The sequence below is a fragment of the Bison bison genome, unplaced genomic scaffold (genome assembly GCF_000754665.1).
Source record: "Bison bison bison isolate TAMUID 2011002044 unplaced genomic scaffold, Bison_UMD1.0 scf7180017864466, whole genome shotgun sequence".
Taxonomy (NCBI): Eukaryota; Metazoa; Chordata; class Mammalia; order Artiodactyla; family Bovidae; genus Bison; species Bison bison.
Genome location: NW_011495027.1, coordinates 8,035,282 through 8,042,786, shown reverse-complemented (window position 1 = coordinate 8,042,786; position 7,505 = coordinate 8,035,282).

Below are 7,505 nucleotides of genomic sequence, written 5' to 3'. Positions count from 1 at the left end.
CTTTTATAGCTTTCAGCTTATAGGATGTAAAAGGCTTAGCACATTCCTTTTGAGTTTAAAATTACATTACATAGTCATATGTTCAGCATCCTTTAGCTGGATACGTTTGTTCCCTGTAGGAAGTTTATAACTTGTAAAAGGAGTTTTATGCAGAATACAAATTGGGAGTATTACATGACTACCTCTTGAGGACACTGAGTTGTGCAAACAACATCGTTTTATCTGACGTAGTGGCTCTGGATTGGTCTGTCTGTTCACCCCAGGGCTGTCTGGAATTATAGATCAGGGACATCACTGTCATACCCCAGCTGCTGCAGAAAGCTACTGAAAGAAAAGGAGATTTATGAGTATTTTGGTTATACTGAACCAAGGATACAGGAGCTATACAACAGGGAGCCTGGTGGCTTTAAATTGTAGGCATTATGCAAAAAGAAAATGCAGAGTTGGGTGTCAAGGGAGCCCTCCAGGAGCAATAGGACATCTTTGTAAAATCTCTGAAGAATAAATTTAACAGTTATTAAAGAATACCACCCTGTTGTTCCAGGCACTGAACTTTATATCCCATGAAGAGATACAAGGGATTTACAGGCAAACATCTGTCATTTAACAGTGAGATTGACCTCGGCTCTGACAAGCAATTCAAACCCCAGTTGAGGAGAGTTGTTTAACTCTTTGTGGTGGCTGAGTTTGGAGCTCCAATATTAGCAGGTTAATAATATCCTTAACAGCAGAGGACCTCTGATACTGAAGGAAAAAAATTATTAGGAACAACTATGATTGGTTCTGTTATACGAGCCATTTATCATTTCTCTTTATATCAAACTATCAGGTCATAATTAATTTTGCCCAAAGGCCTATGCAAACATGGAGAAACGAGTCAATGTGATATAATCTCCAAAACACATGATGAAAGATCAGGACTTGGTTAAAATAAATGTGAAAAAAAACCCCAAATTTTTGTGTTAATTTTACATAAAGATTTACCAAGCCAATACTTCCTTTTCTCTCTTTTTTTAAATGAGCAATTTTTTTATTATTTATTTTTTTAATCTTTTGGTCATTTCACAGGGCATGTGGGAACTTAGTTCCCTAACCAGGGATCAAACCCAGGTCCCCTGCATTAGAAGCGCAAAGTCAACCACTGGACTGCCAGGGAAGTCCCTTCTTTTTCTTTTATCTCTAAGTAAAAATAAATAAATAAACTCTGACATTTAGGTAACAGTAAGAAAAGTAAAATGTAAATGCTGAAAGCCAGCTAAGCACCCCAGACAGTACTAGGTGTTAACCTGTGCTCATTTAATCTTTGCTTCAGTCATACAAGGAAAATAGTGTCTTTATTTTATATATGAGAAAACTGAAGCTTTTCTTAATTTAAAAGTTTTTCTCAAAATAGGCAAAACTAGAACATGGTACTGCTGCCACAGGGGTGGGGAACAGAGAAGAAAGATCTGTTTCATTCCAAGGCTGAGAAGCGGTGTTACACTGTGCTGCCACAAGAAATTATATTTTTTATTTTTGTCAGACACATGAATATTAAACTCATCACTTGAAAGAGAAAACACTATAAGTTGATTATAAGCTCCCCATAGCTCCATGCCCATGTATCCAACTGCTTACTTGATATCACCATTTCAATATCCCACAGGGAATACCAACCTATCATGCCCCCAAATTCATTTATCATCCACCTCACCTAAACTTGTTCTTTTTGTATCTCCTACCTCAAGGAACAGTATTAACATGGTTATATCCTTGTTTAGAAAACAAACAAACAAACAAGCAAATAGAGTTAAAAACAAAAACTTACTGCTTTCCCAATGGAAATTCCCACTTTACATTTAACACTATTCTTTCAGACTTTTTTCTGTGTAAACACATTTATGCATTTCTATACAAATATAGTGGCCACCAGCCACTTTCCTAGTGGCTCAGTGGTAAAGAATCCACTAGCCAATGCAGGAGACGTGGGTTCGATTGTTGGATAGAGAAGATCCCCTGGAGAAGGAAATGGCAAACCACTCCAGTATTCTTGCCTGGAAAATCCCATGGACAGAGGAGCCTGGCGGGTTACAGTTCATGGGGTTGCAAAGAGTCAGATATGACTTAACAACTAAACACCAACAACATACAAATATATAGTTTGAAATTTACATATATATATATATACACACACACACACACACACATGCAGTTTTTCCAAATAAAATTCTAATATATCATTATTAATTATCTAATATATCATTAACTGTAACTTGTCTTTGGATATTATTCCATGTCAAAATGTACAGGTCTCTCCCATTCTTTCTAAGGGCTATCTAGTATTCAACTGTCATGATTGTACTATAATTACTCCCCTTATTATTAAATATTTAGGTTGTTTCCCATTTCTCATTATTACAAATAATATTGCAAAGACCATTTCTTTAGATATATTCTGCTTCAGTAGTTTCTAGACACATTTCCCCCCTCCCCCATAGTTTATCATCTCTGGAGCTAGAATGCATTTTACAATTGATGACTTTTCTTATGATTGCTGTTAACCAGGTGGCATTTTTTTGACACCTTCTCGTAATAGTAAAAAAAGCATCAACCTCAATACATTTTAGATTAGATGTAACAAGTTATCTTTGCATTCATGTGCATTTCAGATTTCAGGAAAGTGAATAGCTACTTATGAAGAGGGCTGGATCAAATAATCTGTGCTTTTTAAATTTTGCAAGTTACTTCCAAATTGCCCTCCTAGATAAGGTGAAACAATTTATTCAGCCATCCACCATCTGAAAGAGGGCCCACTTTCCTCATCCCAAGTGGCTATGATATTTGAATATTTATCAACATAATGGCTGATAAATTGGAGCTCTTTGACTTAACCTTTGATCGCTTATACATATTACAAATATTTCCTCCGCTTCTGTCACTCCTTTCAACGTCATTCAGGGTGTCTTTCACTCTGCAAGTTTCTTTCATGTCCCAAATTTGACAGCATTTTTCTTAATGTATTCTGGGGTTTATATCTTGCTTAGAAAGACCACCATCCCAAAATTATAATGATTTTCCTACATTTTAACTTAGTACTTGTGCAGTTTTTTTAACTACGTCTGTTTTATCCATTTGAAATTTATTTTATGTATAGAGTGACATAGGTATTTACCTTCCTCCAGTGTGACTGTTCTGTACTGTCAGTCTCCAAATCAGTGTACTTTATCTTTTACCCTTGGTTCAAGTTGGTATCTTCACTGTATACTATGATTCTATATATTATATGTCTGTTTCTTTAATCCATTTCATTGATCTACTGATCTATTTATCTTTAATGTATTACTGTAGTTTTGTTGTTCATCTCAAGTAAGAAACATAAGCCAAATTCTTCTCGTTGTTGTATTTTCAAGTTTGTTTTTCTTGGTTATTTACTTTGTGTATGAATTTTTTAATCAGTGTAAATGGCACATGCTGCTAATAGTACCCCAACATCCATTTTCACCTTCCCTATAAAATCTGAATAAAAAGTCCTTGCTTTTTACCAGAAACATAACAATATAAAATATATACAATTCCCCACCTTCTTAACAGGTGTGTTCATGTGGGTGTTTTAAGCAATGGGATTAATGGAAGTAATATTCACATACTGAGGTGTGGGGAAGTCACTCTACCTGATACATAATTTAACTTGAACTTTAGGCTAATCAAAACAGCCAGTTTGTGGTCTATTAAACATGCATTGTACACCTGCTTCAACCATTTAAGAAAAGAATGCATTTAAAAATCAAAATGGAGTGACTATGGTTCAAACATTCAAAATGGAGCTGGGTGGCCATTGTGGAAAACCCCTTGGGGTGGTAAATTCATTAATTCATTTGAAGATAACTGACATCTGGACAATACTGAGCTTTTACCAACGAAAACATTAAATGTTTATTTTTTAGCTGTTTTACATCCTTCATTAAAGTGTACAGTTTTCCTCACGTGGATCTTATACTTTCCAATTGTTTATTTGTAAATAGTATATACAATACAGATTTTTATTGCAAGTAGGATTTTTTAAATTACATTTCAAATTGGCTCTTACCAACCCATAGAAAGCTACAGGTTTTTGTATGTTCAACTATTAAACAAAGCTACCTTTCATAATTTCTAATAGCTTTTCACTTGAATCTCTTGGAGGTACTACCTCCACAATCACATTACCTGAAATGACATTACTGTCTCTCCCTGATATTTCTATCTCTTGTGGTTAAATGATTGTTGTGTAACCAACAGGCTTGATCCTGACTTGAATGTGGACATTTGCTGAAGGTTTTTGGTAGATGTCCTTAGCCAATTAAAAATTTTTTTTTCTCTATTCCTAGCCTGACAAGGCTTAAATCTGCAGGGAGTGTTCAACTTCAGAAAATATTTTTCCAGCATCTGTTGAGATTATCATATGATTTTTTTCCCATTTAATCTGCCTTTTATAAAAGTCATAGTATTGAATTACATTAAGAGTATTTGGTATTCTTTGAATAAATCCTACTTTCCCATGACCGTAGTCTTTCAGACTTAAGTTGCTAATGTTTTTTTCAATGATTACATTTGTTCCTGAGATTGCTTTATAGTTATCTTTGACAGACAACATTCTGGAGTAAGAGTAATGCCAGTCTCAGAGACCAAATTCAGAAGTGTTTCAAATTTCTGTATAATCTGGAATAGCTTAAATAAAATGGAAATTCTTTCTTGAAATTTCATTTTTATTTTAAAGCAAGCATCACAAGGAAAGTTTTCTGATTTGATTTTTATTATTATTTTTATTAAATAATAAAATAATTATTTTTATTATTATTTGATTGTTATCCACCTGTTAATTTCTACTTTATTATATTGTGATAATAGAATGGAACCTATATGACTTCTTTGTGGCCTGCTTTATGATTACTTTTCATAGTATTTGAAAATAAATATAACTATTAAAGTTTTAGAAATTTATGATACAAAACCTGTGTCCTCGACTTTGAACTCTTCATCTAATAATTTTTGAGAGCCATGTTCAAATACTTAGCTATGATAACAAATTTATTTCACAGTTTTTCATCACATAATTAATTTGATTTCAGGTTATTGAGACATCACTTTGTCTACAAAGGTCCATATAGTCAAAGCTATGATTTTTCCAGTAGTCATGTATGGATGGAAGAGTTGGACCATAAAGGATGAGTGCTGAAGAATTGATGTTTTCTAATTGTGGTGCTGTGGAAAACTCTTGGGAGTTCCTTGGACTTCAAGGAGATCAAACCAATCAATCCTAAAGGGAATCAACCCTGAATATTCACTGGAAAGACTGATGCTGAAGCCGAAGCTCCAATACTTTGGCCACCTGAATTGAAGAGCTGACTCACTGGAAAAGACCCTGAAGCTGGGAAAGATAGAAGACAGGAGGAGAAGGGGACAAAAGAGAACGAGATGGTTGGATGGCATCATTGATTCAATGCACATGAGTTTGAGCAAACTCTGGGAGATAGTGAAGGACAGGGAAGCCTGGCATGCTGGAGTCCATGGGGTTGTGAAGAGTTGGATACGACTGTGCGACTGAACAAACATGTTATTGAGTACTTAGTATGACAGTTAATTCCCAAATCCTTTCATGTTCTAGAATTTCTAAAATGCATTCATTGTGTACTCTCTCAAAATAAGTTTAACTTGATAGAATTCTATATTCCAAAAAATTTGTCTTCATACCTTTAAAAGTAACAGTTTATCTTTTAGTATCTCAGCGTACAGATAACAAGTCTGCTGCTGCTGCTGCTATGTCGCTTTAGTCGGTGTCCGACTCTGCGACCCCAGAGACAGCAGCCCACCAGGCTCCACCGTCCCTGGGATTCTCCAGGCAAGAACACTGGAGTGGGTTGCCCTTTCCTTCTCCAATGCATGAAAGTGAAAAGTGAAAGTGAAGTTGCTCAGTCGTCTCCGACACTAGCGACCCCACGGACAAGTCTGAGACCAGTGTTATTCTTTTCCCCTTATAAGTTTTCTTTAGATACTTCGAGATTGTCATTTTATCCTGGAATTACATAAACTTTGTCAGGATTTATTTTTCATATGTCTCCTTTTCCATTATTTTTTCTCAGTACTTTTTAATAGGCTTTTTAATACGAGATCAATCTCTCATCAGAATTTTTTTTTTAACTGAAGGAAAATTGTTTTACAATGTTGTGTTGGTTTTGGTTATACACCAATACAAATCAATCATAATTATGCATATATATCCCTTTCATCTTAAGCAATTAAATTTTTTTTCCAAATTTTTTTTTTCTGTTCTCACCTTCTGGAACTCATACCCATATACATGCATGAATCATTCATTCAAAAATATTTATCACTTACCAAACACCTGGCACTGTGATGTATGCATAGTGAATTCTCTCTATATATGGCTCCTAAGCTTCCCAGGCAGCCCAATGATTAATAATTCAACTGTCAATGCAGGAGACTCAGAAGTGGGTTCAATCCCTGGGTCAGGAAGATCCCCTGGAGGAGCAAACGGAAACCTACTCCAGAATTCTTGCCTGGGAAATCCCATGGACAGAGGAGCCTGGCAGGGTACTGTCCATGGGGTCTCAAAGAGTCAGACAAGACTGAGCAACTGAGCACACATGGCCTCTAAATTCATCAGGTTTTATTTTAAATGGATGGTATTTACCAGGATCTTCTATGTCTCTTTACTTTTCTATTTTTAACCTATTTGATTTTATAAGATTCTGTAATTATTTCTTAGGTCAAAATTCTGGGTCAGTAGTTTGATTTTCAGTCATGTTTATTCAACTACTTGGCCTAAAAGAGAAATTTTTATTTTAGCAACTATTTTTTATTTTCAAGATACTTCCTTTTCATAGCAGTTTGCATTTTAAAAATTAGATCTCTCAAATCTCTTTGAAGATTAAAATACATAACACTGTCCAAGGATTACATATAAAGTTCATTATTATAATTACTAATTATTATTTCACATAATACTAATTATACTTACTCTGAAGTTCTTTTTCCCTCCTATTTTCCTAGGAATTACTTTTGCTTGTTAAGATTACTGCCTTTCACATTGCTCTTTCCCTTCAATTTTTGTTGCTTCTAGGTTGTTGTCTAATATGAAAACCTAGGGACCAGCAATATTTTTGTAAAGGGCCAGTTAGCAAAGTATTTTAGGCTTTGAGGGATAACTGTCATGTAGTTTGTTTTTGCTTCCTGCTGCTGCTGTTAAGTCACTTCAGTCGTGTCCGACTCTGTGCGACCCCATAGTCGGCAGCCCACCAGGCTCCCCCGCTCCTGGGATTCTCCAGGCAAGAACACTGGAGTGGGTTTTGCTTCCTAAAGCCCTTTAAAAATGTAAAATTCATATGAAAACAGGCAGTGGGAGTCTTACAGATGGTAGTCTGCCAACTACTAGATTCTTCACTATTGTTACCTGGTTTATTTTTATTTCGAGGAAGCTAGCATTCTATAAAATTTGTTGAGGAAGGTGGGAAGAAGCCAGAAAGAAA